This window comes from Apostichopus japonicus, chromosome 10 (genome assembly GCF_037975245.1).
Source record: "Apostichopus japonicus isolate 1M-3 chromosome 10, ASM3797524v1, whole genome shotgun sequence".
In the NCBI taxonomy this organism is placed as follows: Eukaryota; Metazoa; Echinodermata; class Holothuroidea; order Aspidochirotida; family Stichopodidae; genus Apostichopus; species Apostichopus japonicus.
The window spans coordinates 7,590,161-7,611,008 of NC_092570.1; the positions used below are offsets into that span (position 1 = coordinate 7,590,161).

General features: G+C 36.9%; 2 long non-coding RNA genes across 3 annotated transcripts; both read left to right on the forward strand.

Moving 5' to 3' along the window:
• The first annotated feature begins 3,691 nt into the window (after positions 1-3,691).
• LOC139974958 (uncharacterized) lies at positions 3,692-5,496 on the forward strand. The gene is made up of 3 exons (XR_011795603.1): positions 3,692-3,947; positions 4,728-4,808; positions 5,061-5,496. It is a non-coding gene; the product is annotated as an uncharacterized lncRNA (long non-coding RNA).
• A 5,986-nt stretch (positions 5,497-11,482) lies between these two features.
• On the forward strand, positions 11,483-18,403 carry LOC139974956 (uncharacterized). 2 transcript variants are annotated; one of them, XR_011795600.1, is made up of 3 exons: positions 11,483-11,840; positions 13,718-14,652; positions 15,731-18,403. It is a non-coding gene; the product is annotated as an uncharacterized lncRNA (long non-coding RNA). The 2 variants fall into 2 exon arrangements; XR_011795601.1 differs by having other exon boundaries at positions 11,483-11,773.
• The last annotated feature ends 2,445 nt before the right edge of the window (positions 18,404-20,848 follow it).

Below are 20,848 nucleotides of genomic sequence, written 5' to 3' on the forward strand. Positions count from 1 at the left end.
GGTTTGTAAAACCAAAAATTTTCTTGTACGCTCCGCGCCAACTGGTGGTGGCGCTCCGCTCAGATAGTCGTGCATACAACTTTGCAAATCTTTACTACGCCCCTGACTTTTAATTAATAACTGTGGGTCAAACTCAAAGCTATTTCGAATGGAAAAATATTGTTAAGATATAAACAAGAAATAATGTCTAATTTGGAAGATTCCTACACTAGCAACAAGCATGATATCACCTCATTTTGTCTCAAAAGAAAACTTGTTTCCCAATTTGCACATTGGATATTGCAGTACTAGTATGCATATTTTCTTTGAGGGGGGGGGGGGGCCTTGATGGAGTGATGTGTATACGCATATAAGATAATACAATAAGAGTTACAAAGGGTACTAAATATAAGGCTGCATCAGTGCAATCAAATTTCTGCAAAGTGCCCTTTGATGTCGGTGCCCCCCCAGATTAAAAGTGCTTCCGCCGCCCTTGTAGGTAATTAGTAATTATGAATGTAAGTCAAGGGTTTTTCATCATTCCTCTGATGTTAATTTACTTCATATTTAATACATAGTTCTCACAATGCTTTGTCTAAGCAAATTTTGTACTGTTCATTACACAAAGAGCATGTTATCCAGGTTGGACATTCTTGTGTACAAGACTTTGTCATGAGGTTGAACCCAAAGCATGGTTTTGGAGTGTGGGTTCGAATCCCACCAAAGTCCCCAGATGAATGTCCTTTCTAGTGTATCATGTAGCATTTTTGTAATGGAACATGTATTCTGGAATAATTGATGAAAACTTTACAGATATTAGTGAATTACAATATCTCCTCATAACTACACAGAGTTTAACTTTATACAACATTAGATGATACTGGTCAATATTTGGACAACCAATGTACCAGTGAGGAAATAAGAAGACCCACTATAAGATATACACAACTGCTTTCTCATTCAACTTTACCGAAGAGTTCTTTAAATCTACAACAGGTGCCGAAAAAATATGATTGAAAAGATGAAGGGTCTCGGGTAAGATCAGCACTTTAAGCTAACCCGCTTACCATGGGTCAATAAATGAGTGTAACTCAGAAATTATCCAGTAGTTTTTATGATTGTTTAAATTGTATAAAATTTTCAATTCACTGCACTTTACAATACAGTACAGTACAGTATGTCCAGTCCCATTTTTCAACGCATTGTAAAACTTCTTGTGTGCCAGACCATACAGTAGGTAGTAGGAATGATGCAATGTGTACTTGGTGTACACTATGGACATTAAATTGAACCAGAAGACTTGGTGAGTCCTTGCCTGAAAGATGTCAGTCAGCCTGAATGAGTTTCATTTATTTTCTGTAGACAGTTGGTAGAGAGTGTTGTACATTCTTTTCTGCAAATACCCATTGTCAAAGGTGAAACCACTTGATACAGATGAAGATAACACTACTTAGATCAAACGTAAGGATGATCTTTTCTCAGTTATTTTAAAACAGTATGACACCAACATTTGCTATTGTTGGCATACTGTAGAGAATGATCTTATTGGATGACGTCTTTTTCAGATTGAAGGAAATACCATGGAAATATTATATATATGAATTGGTTTTAGAAGTTAAATTGCTGTAAGGTAGGTGGTCATTTGACATGTGTTGTTAACTCCACAAGTTTAGAATGTTGTAAAGATGCATTTCCTCTTAAAATAATGACATTTGACCCCAGGAAAAAATGAAAGCAGCCATAAACTCACTTTTGTTTCCTATCCACTTCAGTTGCAATCTTGAGTTATCATGTTTACAGGGTAAAAGCCTGTTTGTATTCTGTGCGTGTTTTTGTCCCTTCTGTTACTGTTACTTGTCATTAGCCTTTGAAGAAGATCCTGCTATGATTGAAACGTCAGGCCAACTTAGTTTTACACATGTTTACAGGGTTTAAGGATTTGTCATTTGAGGGAGCTCAAATGACCAATGACCTCTTCCCCAAATTGTACATGCTTGTTACTGTTTGTGAGAATCAGCTAGCTACTTGCTTTATATGGCACTCATTCTGGAATTCCACTTTATGGCCTCAGCTGACCTTAAATGCCCCTTGACCACAGCTTAAACAAAACTATAAAACATTGATTCTACTCAAATCTGTAGAAAGTGAGTGGTCACTGTGAAAATCTAAACATCTCATAGTTAAGAATAAACCAATGTTTATTTCCTGAATAAGCCTGTCTACAAGATTCTCAGTTTTTGGCATTTGATCACCTTGTATGACATTTGGCTGAGACGTCATGTTTGAAGTCCATCCAAGTTTACAATATTGAGTTATTTTGTTTAAAAACCTGAATACATACTTACCTACCAGCATACATACACACATACATACATACACACATATACGTACACAAACACCCATGCCATTATGACCGCAAAGTATTTACTGTATAAGCCATTCATGAGTTAGTCAATTAAGTTTACTTTCCAAAAGTGGGTTATGATCTTTAAAGGTAAACTTATCCTAAATATTAGTAATGGAAGGTAAAGTGCAAGTAATTGTAAGATCTTATTATTGCATTTAGATGAGTGGTTGATCACTAGTTTCAGTACAACAACAAACTAGTCTTCCATTTTGAATGTGAACAACCACAATACAGTAGCTTCTGTATTAATGCTCATTGACCACTTTTACTTGAAAGTGAAATAGTGTGTTGACATTGATCCATGCGACAAAAATACTTTATGTTTTTTTATTTTTTTATACCTATATGTTGCTATAAGGGTAGAGTTGCTAGCTTGCCCAGTGATGCATAGGTTTTGAAACAGAAATCGGACTCAAATTAATAGAAAAACAAAACATTTTCATGTGATTGTGCATCGAAGGAACCACTTGTGTATGCCATACCATAACTTCACTTTTGGTGCACATGATAGCTTCAATTGATAGAATCCTCATTTCAAACGAAACAGAAATTTTCCCACAATCCTGGGATATATACATGTACAGTAACATATTACTGGAATGGTCTACATATTTTGTGCATGTTTGTGAATCTGCATATTGCTTTGTTGATCTTGTTTAACCAAATAGTGTGTTGAGGGATAAATAATCTGTTGGCATGTGCTTAACCTGTACATTGCTTTTTGTTCGATATTTGTGGACTTTAACACAGTTGTATTAAAGACAAAGCATTTACAGTAACTGAAAACTTTGTGCACACCAAATTTCATTGTTACACTACAAACTGCTTCTTTTCTTTTGAAAGTATGTAATTATTGTAGTAAATCTCTACTGCAGTAAATCTCTATGCATGGTTGTTGGTAAATGAGATGGTAACAAATACAGGTATAGTGAGTATTTATCAAAATTCCAAAGAAGACTTTTTTTACACATGTATGTGTTTTGGGTAAAAATACCAGTGTTAGCTTATTGCATGTTCCTTGTCATTCTCTCTCCAATTTCGAAATTGAAGACCCCCTACCCCCCCCCTCCCCCTTCCCTTAATGAAGGAAACTTCACATTCACCTAAGTTCTTCATGTTTTTCATCTTCAAAAGTTTTCCTGCAAATATGCCTCCGAAGAAGACTTTTTTTACCAGAAGAAGCATAAACAAATACCTATCTGTGACAAGGATACCAGTCAATTTCTCCGTGGTCAATAAGCCACATGTTTCAACTGAAATGTCTGTGTGACGGAGCAGTACCATCAAGCAGTCAAACTCCATCTGGCTGATGAGGTCAGCATAGAGAAACTTCCAGTACCAAGAAGAAGGAAGAGGTCAGTGCATGGCAAAATATTAGACGAAACAGCATACATTGAATCCTCTGTACCCTCTTGCACCGGTTGCCACTTTTGTTCCCAACCCTCCCCTTGAAGTATTGGTCATCTGCTTCGACTGCGACACTCGACCAGTGAAATGCCCTGGATGAGAAGTGGAAAAGCTAGCACTGAATACAAAGTATCACAACTTGGTGCAGTATAAGGTATGCTACTCTATTTTCCTTACTTCAGACTCTGTACCTATATGTATATGGTTTGCATGGGTTATACATGTGTATAATAGGTGCTGTGGGTAAGGAGCTATGATAGGATGGTGGGATATGGATGTGTCATGATATCAAGTTATTATATGTATTTTTGTACTAGCTGCAATATTGCTAGGATATCAATTCATGTTGTAAATATCAATATATTAAATGATGCCCTAATTGCATGTGTGTCAATCAAGCACAGGTTCACAGGTTAATGAAGATGGTGATGCAGTATGTTTAGTCATCACCATCAGTAGATGTATACTATGTGCTGATGAATTTCAGTTTTGATGTTTATTCCCTGTTAAAAGCAAAGGAAGCATATACGTGATGGTAATGCTATATGTTTTTGTCTATGTGATGCATTCGCTTGTAGACATGATAGATCAAGAAGTACTTTGTTTATGAACTTCACATATAAATTGACAGTTTGAGTATTAAAAAAACATCTTGTTTTCTATGGAGGTCTAAGGCCAGCAAAGGTCTGTAAAGTAAAGGCAAAATAGTTGACAGAGGTCAAGATCTGAAAACATAAAAGTTTGGATGCAATTTATACTTGAAGTTTGGACTAATATTTATTGCGCATGACAAATCTTCTTTTAGGAGGGGTTTATTTCTAACATGAAGTCCTTAAAGTAGTTTATGGCTCACAAAACTGATCACCAATCTGTTTGCATATGATTTTAATTTGATTATATAAAGGTAGTGCTTGTTCTACTATTTAACTTTTAGAAGGAGCTGAAGGCTACCCACCATAAAGACTGTGGTAACTTTTTCATGAGGTCAATGGTTGTACAGTATTTGACCATAGAGGTACTGTAAATTGTGAAACACGTTTCTTTTTTCATATGATTGCGTTGCAAATTAATGTTGTGCAGGTGTGAACTTTGGATGTCACATGAAATCTTCTGCAATGTAGTGTTGATGTAACCATTTACCAACTCACCATATCACATTCAATCAGTATGAAAATGGTTCCTAAGGAAAGCCAAATTCCCTTTGATTTAATATCATTTACAAACTGTATTTATTACTGACTAATTGTTCTTTTTTTTTCCTATTTAGATGGACAAGCTATTGCACAGCAGTTAGGAAAACAAATTAAAAAATCTTCCCGATCAATAACAGGCTCTCATCAAACCCTACAATCAAATTTTCAGTCATATAATTTGTATCATGTTTTGGATGATGCACATTCAACGGATTATTATTGTATATGTTTGACAGTTGACTGACTGATCAGTTGTTTTCTGAGTCATTGCACCTTTAAATGTACATATATCTATTTGCTCTGGCTGTTACAGGGTAGACAGTCAAAAACAGTATTATTTGGTTCCTAACAACAGCAGACAAAGTAGGACTTACATCACTAACCATTACAGTTTAAAACTAGATGGAAACATGTATCATACATATATCATCCACATATAGAGCAAACATAGATTGTAATCCTGCTGGTGTTTGCAAGCCTCTTTGCATTCTAAAAAATGAAACTATATTTATATCCATTCAGTCATTTATTTGTAGAAAAATGTGCACAATTACAATGACTGCATCACAACTGCATCACTGACTACATATAGTATTTGTACAATGAATGAATGCATTGTTAGTATTTTTTTATTGTTCAACAAGGGAACACACTTACTTCATAATTTCCAGGACAAGAAAAACTTGAAGAGGAGGGCAGTTTGTGCCCTCAACATGCTAGAGAGAGCAAAAAAGAGGAACAAATCACCACAAAGGACGTGAAGTACACCATTCAGATTGGTGATGTTCAGGCCTCATTACTTTATAACCTCATATCAAACTTAGAGCTTCATGGTTACCGAATGAAGAAGGCCTGTTAGTTCTTTACAGAGGAAAGAAGTCTTCTATTGATTCTTTATCACCTATATTAAAAAGTCAATTTGATATAGCAAGTAGAGGAAATATTGATATTCCTGTGATATTCCTGTGATATTCCTGTGAGTCAGTTAATCTTAATGATGGTGGTGATGGTGTTGGAGGTGGTGGTGGTGGTTGTGGTGGTGGTGGTGGTGGAGGTGGTGATGGTGATGATGGTGGAGATGGTGATGGTGATGATGGTGGAGGTGGTGATGGTGGTGATGGTGGCGATGGTGGTGGTGATGGTGATGATTGTGGAGATGGTGATGGTGATGATGGTGGAGGTGGTGATGGTGGTGGAGGTGGTGATGGTGATGATGGTGGAGGTGGTGATGGTGATGATGGTGGAGGTGGTGATGGTGGTGATGGTGATGATGGTGGAGATGATGATGGTGGAGGTGGTGATGGTGGCGGTGGTGGTGATGGTGATCTGTTAATCTTCCTGTTGAGAAATTGTACACATAACAGAGACGTCAAAACATTTCATTTATTTACCACTGCTTTAAAATGCTTTTTTGTCTTGTGTATGATTTCATTTACTATTATGTGTTCAATGCAAGGTCCATCAGTAACATTTTACTACCAAATGGTTTCCTAATAAAGAAGCCACTGACAAAAAAAAATGCCATCAGATAGGATCTTCATTAATCTATCTTCTAAAAATATTCTCACTGCTTGCAATATGTTATCTCCATTGTCAAATTATATTAATAAGATATTTATGGTCAGTGCAAGAAAATCTTTAATTATTCTTTTGTTGCCTAGTTTATATTCAACAGATAGCTAAATGAAGGAAATTATTGTTGCATTGGTTAGATCAGAACAGATGTAATGGTATGGAACCTATATAAGGTACTCTGATTAGCTGCAGGATTCTTATATAGCTTCTCTGGATAAACTTCAAAGATTTTTGCATGTGTCAATGGAAAGTAATTACCAGTCTTGCATTCATGTATGATGAATATTTGAAGAAATTTTAAATGGGATCCTAAATGAACACTTCCAGAGTTATAAAATTGTAAATGTCAGATGTACTTTTCTTGCCAAGCCCAATGATGATGGAGATTATACTTCCAAAGTTCTCAGCAACTTACATGTAGGACTACTCCTATGGATTTTGCATTATTTCCACAAAAAGAAGCACTTAGAGGAAGCATCCCTTAAAGCAGTTTTGAGTTTGTAGCCACTAGAGATTCAAATCAGACCTGACATAGTCATTACTGTATTTTTCAAATTTCATGTTTAGTAACTTCCGCTTGCGAACATGTATTTCCACTCAGTCAAAGATGGAGGATAATACAAAATAAACATGAAATGTTATCATATTTCATGCAGTGCTGCTTCCATTTGTACCATACCATTAATTAAATTTATGGACAAGTTCTACTATAGAGCAGCACTACAGTTCTCACTCAGATACAGGGATCATTCATTGACAAGCATAATTCTTACATTGGTAGAGGTTATCTATTGAGATGTACTTCCTTTAAGTAATCATGTGTACATGTTAGTCATGTTAAATTGGTATTGTGGTTTGCTAGCCATTTCTCATGTATTAGAAATGGAAGGGATATAATTTTCTGACTGTTTTAAGTCATCTTTCCTTTAACAGACATCATAAATACAACAAAAAACATCTCCTTATTATTTAGTCTTCTGTCCGTCTTAAATTTTGAGATGCTGCACCAATCCCTTACGTGGAGTGGGTGTTTGTCATACAGCTCACATTCAAGTGGCTGAAATTGTTATTGGGCCTTGAAACTATCTAATATGGAGGAAGATAACCCCAAGTATAATTGTAAGTGGTAATAGTATTCAGTGTGTGTGTGTTTTTTTCTCTGTCTCCATTTTTCTAATTTCCACTTGTAACAGTCCATTGAAAACATAAACTACATATCTACTTTGCGAAAACGAACTGTACTTGATGATGAGCAAGTGGTATGCTAAATGAGTGGTTCTAAGTAGGTGAAAGGATGTCTAAAGGGTGTTCTCTCTGGGTTCCGTCTGAAGTTGGTGATCATACCCCCCCCCCCACTCCCACCCCTCCTTGTATGTCATAACATACTGCATGTGGCACTTGATTGGTCTATTCATCATTTGACTGGATATCCACATGTTGCTATGTAAATAACCCTTCCCACCCACCCATACACTTACTTGAAAGAAGGTGATCCTGCACAGTTCAGCTTCACATGTTATCTATCATGTAAATGCATGTGGTTCATGCCCCTCCACCTTCCCCTCCCCACATACAACCAGAATAACATCTACTTCCACAGTAAGTTTTAAGAGAAGGCTTACATTTGTGTAGCCTCCATTTTGTGTGATATTGTCGTTCGGGGAAAGGGAACTCTAACCCATGTAACTCATCCTCCTATGTTAACATACACTTTAAGAAAAACAGAATGAAAAAGTGCATTGTGGTTTTGATGATGCAACATGATCAGTTTTCTTCATATATCTGACGTAATGTTTAGTGATGGTGTACTTGTTTACAAGGGTTTCACGATTTGACCCTAAATGACCTTTGACCTCGACCAAAAACAATAGGCTTCTTGTACTTAATGTGTCACTTCTACACACTGAGTATGCAGTTGATCTGACCTTCCCTTCTTGTGATATCATGTTTACAAGTTTTCCCAAGTTAAGCCCCGGTGGCGATTTTTTTTTTCCCAAACAGGTTCTCAATTGTGTATAAATAGTCGCTCATAACAATAAAACCCTTCACTTCGAGGTTATCAAAATGTCTGCATCCATTCGTTGCAACGAAGATATACCCGTTCAAAATTACCCGCAGCTTTTCGTAAATATATGTAGATGTGTTTGGAATTGGTTTAGACATAATGAGCACACTAGTATTGTATGATCTACTTTGATCGAAGATTTCTGTGAAGGCAGTTTATCGATAACATCGCACAGTGAAAGTTTCGTACAGGGGTACATAACACATGCGATATAGGCCTATATGTATTATAACTGTGTACACAGTGCAGTGACGGAAATACATGATACTGTAGCATGGTGGGCTCATAATTGACGCACTTAAGGATTTGATCAACGATTTCTATCAAGGAAAAATCAAAATCACTCAACTGTATGTGTTTTTCATATGTGTGGTTCCTCAGAAATGTAATGATCTCAATATATTTATTGTTCTGTGCATATGCAACGTACAATTGAGCAGAACTTGACCACAAAATGTCTGCCGTGTCAAGTTCTTTCATACCCCTAAATTGACATATTCGGCGATAAGCTAACTGTAGTGAAGGCTTTAGTATACATCCATTGACTTTAGATGCTGTTTGCTATACTTTGAGCCTCTAAGCTTAGACAGATCAGGTCCCAGAGAGTAGTGTTGTCCATGATATTGAGGAAATGTTGGTTAGTTTTAGGGTGCAAGATTTCCAAATGCCCAAAAACTGAACGTACAAAACCGGGGGAAAGGGTGTTAAAAGCTTAAAAATTCCACAATTTGGTCATCAAATAGCTGAAATGGATTCAAACTCATGAAATATGTAATTCTGCTTGACTGCAAAAAGTTTAGGTGGCCTGCTCTATCGTTGCTAGTAATAATTGAAGGTGCGTCAATTACGGGGGTGCGTCAATTATGAAGCCTTGACTATACACTAAACTGTTTTGCGTATATTCATTCAAGGCTGAACTCGCGTCGTGAAGTTGATTTTAGTGTAGGCCTACCCATTCCACGAAAAGAATTCCGATTTCAATAGAACGGCTGACGAATCTTGGATGGCGTAAACACGAAACCGATAAAATGTAGCGTATGTATCATAAGTAAGGTCAACATGTTATCCAAGCATTAAAAGTAAAAGTTAGGGCATTTGCAGGGAAACCGCGTAACAAGACTTTATTAAGTGTCAGTGTGTAACTCAGTGTATGTCTTCGAACTATCAAGCGTTTGATGCTGACGTCACGAGCAATCTGATTGGCTGAAAACTCCGTAATTGAGAACCTGTTTGGGAAAAAAAATTCGCCCCCCGGTGACCCAAATGACCTTCACCTTCATCAAAAACAATAGGCTTCTTGTACTTAATGTGGTACTTCTACACAACAAATATGAAATTGGTCTGACCATTCCTTCTTGAGATATCGTGTTTACAAGGTATTCACAATTTGACCCTGGTGACCCAAAATGACCATTGCCTCCACTCCAAAAACAATAGGCTTCTTATACATTATGTGGTACTTCTAGGCACTAAATATGAAATTGGTGTGACATTACCTTCTTGAGATATTGTGTTTACAAGCAGCTGGGAGTTTACAAACGCACTCACACATACACACATACGCCATCATGAATGCAAAGGTTACGATTATCATCGAAACCAAAAATGGTGAAACTTATATGTCATATCTTCGGGGATCTGTGACAATATTGATTGCCGCATTTTGTTTTCAAAATGACACCAATTTTAACTTGCAAATTTGTAACGTCACAATTACGTATGCAAGTAATCAAAAGACTCTCGGTTTGGATATGTGTTCGGCATTAAAATCACCCACCGATCTTTCAATATGCAGCTCTCAAACTTTTAGGCGGACACATTGAGTTTAACCCATAGTTAAAAAAGCCTACGCCTTTCCAAAAATGAGATTAAGCAAGAGTATTAGTAATATAAAGTAGCGTTGTATTTTAGAATAGCTCGAGTTGGCAATGTCACAAGAAGCGGGATTACTTGAGGTGGAACTATTTGGTCCAACTGAACAGTCTTTCCCAGCTGGGGAACTTAGCTAGCCCGCTTGAGACCCACTTATACAAATTAATTGAACACCAACTGTAAACACATCCTGATGATATTTTGCTATATATATAGTGAGTTGAATTTTACGTCACTTCCCGGCAAAACTTTACTCAGATGGGTACTTGAATGCTACGCTGATCCTATGCTGAAGATTAGCCAGAATATTATAGAATTTGGAATAAGTCACGATTCATTGTGACTAACTCAAAATGCACCCGCACGGCCAAAATGACACTTTCTTGTGGAATATTGGTCTAGTAATAGCGTTCAAGTATGTACAGAAATATTCAAAACATGGATTGAGCTAACAAGAGTTATTACGTATGTTATTATAATATCATGGTTCGTGCATCAACGGAATATATAAATGTATTTAATATTTCTTAATATATTCATTCATTATCCACCCATATTTGAGAACCGCAAAAGAACAAACACATAAACTTTGATTAGACCAATAAACAGGAAGTACGCAAACAAAGAAAAGGTGTAACAAATATTGTCAAACACATCACCAATTAAAACATGTCCCGCAAAATTTTAAAACTGAATCGCACGAATTGTCACAAATGTTTCATTTATTTTCAGTAAGGTTGAGCATCCCACAGAATAAATCCAAAGTATGAAATATCATCGGTATACCAAATTTTGGCAAACTGGAAATCAAAACTCCGAAATTAAATTGGAAGCTTTATGAATCATCCAAATCCCCTCCCCCTACAATGGGCATGGTATTCTCTGACATTTCATCGTAATTATTATTGATATAGATTTGAGACGTCATGCCGTTATTAATCTGCTGACCGACTCATTCCATTATATACAACTTTCATTCGGGTTTCAATAATTTTATAGCAAATATTTGGTAATACACTCCAGTACATTGCCGTACAGAATACAGATAGAGTTCCACTAACGTTAAATGAATGCTCCGCCTGACTCTGGATGTGTCTTCTCCGTAAATTAAGTTCTATGTTGCAAACATACGCGGCATGTATGTCCATGTCTGCACACTGTGATTGGCGGAAAGTTATTGAAAGTTCACGAACAATTGTCAATCTTAAATAGTACTTCTGTCCCTGTGATCAATCGAGATGATGCCATGGATAAGTAATTGATATAAACTATGACGTAATGAATATTGTTATTTCTATGAGAAATAACGTTTTTTGTTGCGGCTGTACGTAAATCCTTCTGCGTAAGTTCAGTATTAGTACTAGGCTTTAATCAGCCTATTGACAGCACATTGTGAACTAAACAATAGGGGGCCTAGGCCTAGGCCTTACCAATGTTAAGGCCATGGTATGCATTGTCACTAGCCAGCTAAAACTTAGGCTCGGCAAAGTCCTAGGGCTATAGATCTATCTTAGACAATAATGATAAAGTGTTCTACGTTGACCCAAGCTTGGTATGCTTTACCGATGTAAAAACTTTGAAGGTGCCCAGTCGTACAATGCTTAGTATAGTACTAGTACTAGAGGCATATTCCCAACCCCGCACAGCAGATCTGATCCAGGCAGTCACATTCACGCACGACAGTCCATTTCATGACAATTACATTCATGCACAAGAAACAAACGATTACAAAATACAAATGGGAACAGGACTAGTGCATGCATTCAGAAAGGTAAATTTCAAGTTGCTGACACTAACCTAGGGCTTAATTATAGCCTAAGCCTATATCAGTTAGTAGTTCAGTTAGTCTTCGCCCAAGTGTAAGGACGTATTATTGTTTGAGTTCTCATAACTTATTATTGTGTAACCGTTTTATCCCATCTATTTGCTCCGAGTCAATTTGGAATCTGAACATGACAATTAAGTTTATCACAAGAAGAAAAGTATCTGACTCGATCTTCTCATGAACTGTTCCTGTATAATCGCTACATTTTGGACGTTACCCTCGGCAGATCGAAAAATCTTGTGTTAGGTTCACAGTTCACTAAATACCCTGCCTTACTACTGATATAAGCCTACTACTTAGGCCACTATACAGCATATGGTTCTACTACCTAGTCTAGCTACAGTATATTTAGGCTTAGTGTAGTAAAGTGAAATTTTGTAGTGTGCACCCGCTGTATATTTGCATGTATTATGTAATATGCCGTAATAGCCAGTTTGTAGCGTTTGCTGTGTCCACGTGTATTGTTCAGTTCTGTATACGTCGTTTTAATGGCAGCATCGTCCCTGCAGAGCTCCGGGGCAAGTTCGCCTCGTTATCCCTTTCGTAATTTGTTAATTTCATTTATTCTTGGGTCGTAAATTGCCCAGAGTTATTCATAATCTTTACTTTGAAGTCAGGAAGGAGATATCACCCTTTTTAGAGGCAGGATGCCTCAGGTTTTTGGATGGTTCGGCTTCTGGCTCGAAGCCACTGGTTTCCAAATTTTGTAAACATTAGCCTGGCTACATTTGTGAATGTAATGACGCAATTCCTGATATTCACAAAATCCTTTTCTTATCAATCAGCTGTCTGGGCCAGAAGGTGCAGTGGGCCATATGGCAGTTGCGCATATTTTTATGTGCATATTGCAGATCTTGTCTTCATATATGTTTTTTGAGAAGAAATCATTACATTTATTGAGCCTTTGGCTCTTAGATGTTCTCACCATTGCATGACTGTAAGGTAAAACATGCATCAACATATGGTTTATGTGAGACATGCATCTGGAACTTATCATGACACTTAGAATAATTCCATTGTTGTTGGTCAGTGTTCAAAATGGAAAGTTGTATGTGAGCTTCTTCTCTCATCACAATTAATGTTAACTGCTTTTATATGTGGCATGTGTCTTGCTATACTGGAAGTAAAATATCCCGTATTGGCATTAGGTGTGGGTCAAAGACAGATGGAGGTTAGCAAGGGTGACAAAACCTGGAATGAAGATATGCATCTTAGGCCATGTTTGTATATGTGCAGTTAGAAAAGTTCAGAGAAACAGTTCTGTAGATTATAGAGTGCTCTCATTTAAACGTTTGTGCCTTTCTAACTTTATAAATAAAAGGTTAAGTAATAATCCTTACGATACGTTTTGGAATAACCCATTCTTACTTAAATTTGCTTTTTTGGGGGGAAAGGGGGTCGTTGGCATGCCACTCCTTGACTGGTATTCATGGCGGACCATATCTGCTTCTTTTGCCACTGTTTTGAGCTGTTAGACCAGAAGAGCTTCTTTGGAGTACCATATAGCAAACATTGCTGTGGCCGAATGGATAAAGGCGGTGGCATTTGAAGCAATGAGGCTTAGCAATCGGGAGGTTCCAGGTTCGATACCCGGCAGGGTCATAGTAAGGTGGGTTTTTCATCCAACAGCAATCTTAGGTTTTCCCATCTGAAATGACTTTCTAAATTGAAAAGATTCCAAATTTGAGTTAAAATGTTGAATTGGAAGCCACCAGACGTGTAAGATGTAATCCATAAGCCCTGGCGGGTTTCTCCCATATTTGTGTTCGCTTTAGCATCGTAAAACTAACTGCTCATGATTATTATTTCAAACAACAGCTGAGGCAGCGAGATATTAGAAAACTCTGTCTACTTTACTTTTTTTAGGAAGGGAATAGATACAAATTCTAGCGGAGGGCTTTTCATTTTCAAAAGGAATGTTTTAACACTTTTTAAAAAGGTAAGGGGGTCAGGGATATGCCGCTGGTTCTAACACCCTGTTGCACATGTATCTTCGCTGACAACTAATGAAAAGAAATCCGTTGTGTTACACATTTACAGCTTGTCTTTTGTGTAGTCCAGCATTGAATGTAGTACATTTCTACTCATTGATGGGTTTGTAAAGAAACTAACACCAATGATAAATCTAATGATGTAAGATGGTACTTTAATGGATATTCGCGAACATACTAGTATATTATGCATATCTTACAGGATTTCAAGACATGAAAACACTTTGTTTTACTTTGGACACTGAAAGGAATAATTTTCCTCTCAAGTAATGTCTTTTTCTTACAGAAGAAATGAAGAGTAGCAAAAAGTCAACCCACCCCAAATCAGTGAGCATGAGGTATGATACTCATAATTATCTGATACAGTTACAAGAAGATGCCACCTTTGCAATATCATCTGTACCTGACCTTTGAAAGAAACACTATAAAAACTCCTACAAATGTTTGAAGATTTGTACAAGATAACTATTTCATATGGCAGAGAGCTATTATCAATAGATTTTGACCAATTTTCAAAGCATAGGAGGTAATTGGAAGATTTTGTTCTCAAAGCCTTCCAGTTGAGAAGCATTTACTATTTTTTAATCATTCAGTGGGCTCAACATTTGATATAATTACCAAAACCAGTAAAGCAGCATGCTGCTTTACTTATTCAGGTGATGGGCCCAATGATACATAATCGTATTAACTTTCCCTTGTATTTGAAGAATTTTGACAAAAGAATTGGTTTTGATGAAATCATAATCCTTTACGTTCATGATGGCTTGGGTGGGTGCGTGTGTGCATGTGTGATTTGGCACCTAGCTTGTAAACACGATATCTCAAGAATCTCATATTTGGTATGTATGTGTACCACATTAAGAACAAGAATGCTATTGTTGTTGGTGGAGGTCATTTGATGTCAACAGGGTTAAATAGTAAAAACTTTTGTAAACATGATATCTCAAGTAGAGAAGCTTGGATAGATCTGAAATTAGGTATGTTCGTGTTCCACATTGAGTACTAAGGACCATATTGGTTGTGGTAGAGATCAAAGGTCATTTTGGGTCAACAGGATCAAATTGTGACAAGGTTATAAGCTGGATATCTCAAGATTAGGAACTTAAGCTTGGGGAGATCTTATATTTAGTATGCTCATGTATCACAGTGAGTACAAGTAGGCTATCAGTAGTCATTTTATGTCACAGCTGTCATTGTGAATATACAATATGTCACGAGGAGTACTCCTGGCTTCTTGCTGTATTACTTAAAGCAAGTACGTCAGTATGTCCCATTCATACAAAATGTACTCATAGTACTTTATCCACACCACAATGCATTTTGGCATTCTGGTTTATACATATATATACTGTTTTTATGAATATAGCTTACCTTCATTTACATTGTATGCATGTATCTGTTTTCCTTATTGCACAGCTGTCTTTAGGATTTTGCAACCAATATACCAGGATCTGACTTCTTGAAGTGACTTTTGCTGGAGACATATATGTGCTGTTATGCTATTCCCTGTCGCCAAAATCATGACAGTGAGTTTAAAAAGCAGCCAAGATGAAGTGATTTGGGTCAATTACAGTCGGTTAACTTCACACAACATTATCGTTGTGTTTCAGTAGGAGAATGACTGATTCACATTTTGTTCTTAATAATGCATGTTACAGCAATGTTCCAATATTGTTTTGATAGCATGTTAGCTTAACTGAATGAAGTGTTGGACATTAACATAGGACAAGATATTCATCTCTGCAACACATATATGTTACATTAAGTTTTCAACCACAGTAAATTATATCATAGTTCAGCAGACCAGGAACAGTACTCTTTCAACTGTTTGTAATAAGCACATTTATATACAAAGCTAGTTGAAGTGACAGTATTTACAGCTGATGTAAATGAACTCACGTGGTGATTGGTTATGGGTTACTCTTTGCTAAGTTTATCAAAATGTACTAGATACTAGAAATCAGTTAACCATTGCATGGAAATGTTGTTCCACTCCTCTTTCATTGTACAGCTAAACACACTTATAAAAGCACTTGCATGTGTACAAGCATGTTCCATTCCTTACTTAAGTAATGTATTTAATCTTCCAAACTTTCTCTGCTGACCCGAACAACCTCATTGCATTTTCACTGCATATTCTACATTCCTAATAATGTCACACTGACTGGAGCAGCTCATTTGAAATCCTCCCTTTAACCATGGTATTAAAGGGCTCATTTCATATGAACAGTATTAGAGTGTACAGTAGTATCATGTCATATCCTCTGATCCACAAAAAAATGCCAGTCAAAAAAAACTAGTGTGATATAACATATCATTAAGCACATACATTTAATAGGTTGACATATTTTACACATTTTTGGTTCGTTGCTGAAGCAAAGGAACCCATGTATTTAGGTTGGCGTGTGCGTGTGTGTTAGACGCTTTACCTTGTATGCATGATAACTCAACAAGGGAATGACCGATCATTACCATACTTGGTGGCCCATAGTGACTAGATGAAACCTATTGATTTTGGTGCCTAATCATAAATATTAATGAGGTCACAGGGTCAAACGTGAAAAACTCCAAATTGCAATAACTTGGCTACTATTAGTCGGAATTTCGTCAAACTTGGTATGATGATATTGGTAGATAGTCTTCACACACTGATGTTTTATGCAATTGATATCATGCATATTTATGAGGGGGCGGCTTAGCAATATTTTGGTATGAAAAGTTTGTATGCAAGATTACTCAACAAGGGAATGACCGATCATTACCATACTTAGTGGGTGGGGACGTGGCCCGTAGTGAGTAGATGAACCCATATTTTTTGGGCTAATCTCATGAATAATAATGAGGTCACAGGGTCAAACGTAAAAAGCTTCAAATGCTAATAACTCCACAACCAAAAGTCAGAATTTATTTAAACTTGGTAATATGTTGATAAATAGCTGGTACATGGTGATATATGTTTAAGTTGACATTATGCATATTTATTAGGGGTGGAGCTTAAGTTGATTTTCACTAAAATAGATTGTAAACACCGTAACTGAACAATGGCAAGTTGGACTGAGGTCATACTTGGTACATATATGTGCCATAGTGAGTAGAAGAGCTCTAGTGATTTTGTTGCTCATCTCAAGAATATTACTAAGGTCACAGGGTCAATGGTAAACATTTTCAGAATGAATCATACTTTGTGTGAAGGAGTTGGTAGATAGTGGGTGCATGATATTGTATGTTCAATGTGATATTATGCACATTTATTAGGGGGCAGGGCTTGAGTTGATTTTTGCTAAAAGTAGCTTGTAAACATGGTAAGTTAACATATTTAGTAGGTAAGTCCACAGTCAGTGAAAGAACCTTGCTGATCAATTTAATCAACAATGACGAAAGCTTGGAATTATAATCTCAATTGGCAAGGAACGACAATAAGCCAACTGGCTTTCTGGTTTATTTTGCTACAGTGTTGTGAAAATTCCTCAGCATTGAATAAGCTTTTCCATTTTCAATTGCAATATTTCTGTTTGGGTTGCATATATAGATGTGGCCATTTGCTAGAATGGAGTCTGCGGCCCATCTTCACTTGAATGTCCTGGTTAAGTATGACTCCAAGGTGCTATTTGTGACTATACATACATCTAATCAGTATAGTGTTGGGAGTTAACATCTACTAAGTTGATATCACATGAGTATCACATTAGGTTTATTTCAAGAAATAGATTCAAAGCTTACTATAGAGAGGTTTCTACTTCCTACATGAACACAACATATGTAAGGTTACCATGAATCATTTGATATCATAATGGTGCAATAAGACAATCACCTTTTTTATGTATTCCTTATAAGAATCTGTTAAACTTTCATCAATACTTGTTTTCTGTTTCTTCTTTCTGTGTGAGTCTTGTGTTAAGAAAATGTAACTCTGCAGCAAAGCAGAGCATATGAAAATTGACTTGAAGTACCAATCCGGCAATACATCAGATGACCTTTAAAGAATGGACTTCACCTAGTGTCTGGTACCACAAAAAAAAATCAGAAACAATTATGTGGCTCACAGATATCTTGCAATGTATGGTAATAAATCAGCCCCAATATGAGGAGATTTTGGCATCAAGCACTTTACTTGTGTAGTTCTTGTGATAACCATGGGCGGCGATCCGTACTTCCGAGTGGGGGGGATATGACCTTGTTGACTATCTAAGCGTAGCGCCACCATCGGTTGGCGCGAAGCGTACAAGAAAATTTGGGGATTTACAAACCCTCTAGATGGCCGGAAACGGCACTTCCCGAGGTTTCCAAGCGGCATATACCCAACTTTAAAATAGGGATATCATGTCCGAAATATCTCATAATCAGGATCCAAAATACTTTTCTTTTTTTTTAATTTCGGGGGTTATTTTGGGAAAATTGCCCCTGTCAATCTTGTTTCAGGCGCTACGTTAGAATGTTCGAGAGCTCTTTTATATTATTCGATGAAGAAAATGGCCTCATGCAGGCTATTATAGGCCTATACACATGCTATACACAATTACACATAGTTAGATTCCTAGGTACCGATTGCTAGGGCATCCAGGTGAAACGTGTATTAAGCATTACCCTGGTAACATGATATTCTCAGCGGTTCGAGGGAACATGTACGTGTGTAGGCCTACTATAGGGCCTATATGAATACTATGAGGGTGCATATATGTGCTATATCAATACCGTGGGCGCAATAATACATTTTGTTGTTATAGGGCCAATGAAGCCTACAGTCAACTATTCTTGCTTTATAAAGACGGTTTATTTGAAAAGATCGCACTGCGTTTATGGTAGGCGAGAAATGAAGCTAAAAAAGAGCCGTACATTCACGATGATGCATATAAAGGCATGAAAATATTCTTATCCCTGGCATTTGGTGGGGGGGATATGGTGTATTACATCCCCTCCACCCATTTTCATGGGGGGATATATCCCCCCTTCCCCCCCAGGATCGCCGCCCATGGTGATAACCAATACATGTCTAATATGGTATTCTATTTGATTCTGTGAAGTAAGCCTATGAGATATGGGCTCTCTACACTATGGATGCCAATGTGTTCACCATTTCTGATCTTTATTAACTCAGTAGTGAGAATATTGTACCCTATAGCAAAATCCTGTGGCTGCTTCGATACAAGTCTTGCCATTCCTAAGAACACTATTTCTTATGTTGCATTGATGCCAAATATGGTCACCTAGCTAGAAAAAAAATAATGAACAATATGGCACATAAAGGTTATATCAAAGACTTGAATCAACAGGAATACTGAAAGGATCGATATATTACTGTTGAAGAAATCGACTCAAAACTTCGATTTACAACAATTAAATTGGAAGATGTTGGTTTACTAACTTAACTGGCAGCCTAACTGTCGTCACTACACTGCGGGTTAATCAAATGAAGTATCATGGTATCAAGTCACATTTAGCAGGGACTTGCTACCTCAATGATTAACAAGTTACTGACCTAAGCACTGTTACTTAGGGAAACGTTTCTGTCAGGGTTCCTATCATGTTCATTCCATCGTTTCTGATATGATAGTTAAATAACCCCGGAAAATTCTTCAGCACCCAAACTGTATGTGGTGCCCATGGTTGCATCGAAAAAGGTCGGAAATGAACATGGAATAGTTTTGTCAGTATTGACAAATATAGTATTGACCTGAAAATGTTCAGTGTAAGTTGCCTGACCATAGCTGGAATGAGTAGTAACAAGAACACATATATATCGCAAGAATGGTACTCAACCACAACCCATCTGTGCAGGCAAATATACCCAGTACCATGATGTCATATCTTCATTCTTTTTTGTTTTATTTTTTAAGGGGGGATGGGGGCATAGAACTGCAAATGCATGAAACATCTTCCTTGTTCTTGGAGCAATCGTGAGTGAAGGTACGAAAAGCGATGCTAGATCAGTGAATGTAAAAGGGGGGATGGTTGGTGGGGACTTTTGGGCATCTTCCTTATAATCGATAGGTTTTGGTTTCCTCAATAAAATACTTGATGGGTGAGTGGCCAATAATCAGTATAGTGCCCTATTGACTTTGATGCAAATATATTAGATATATGAGGTTAATCTGCTTAAAATTGTCATAATAGCAAGTGCATGCAAGTGTACGTGGTAACCATTTGTCAGAATTCTTAATAAAAAAGTATTATTGATCATGTATATGTACTGAAATGCGGTTGTATGTATTTAGCAATGTGACATCATGATGATGCACTTATGATTGACCATGTGACTATTACATTAAATAAATTGAATGCGGGCGAATGTTGCAAGTGGGAGGGCAATTCTCCCCGATAGCTTCCAAAGCAAAGCAATATTTTGCATATTTTCTTTAGATGACATTACTGCTGAATGAGTGTTTCTCATCCAATAATATTATTAAAAAAATATAAAGAATTGGAATTCGATTTAAATGCATGTGTTTTCACTACTGCGGAAAAAAATAAACCGAAATCACAAATTGCTCACTAACTGACAATCACTTCTAATAATAGAAAAAACCCGGTTACACT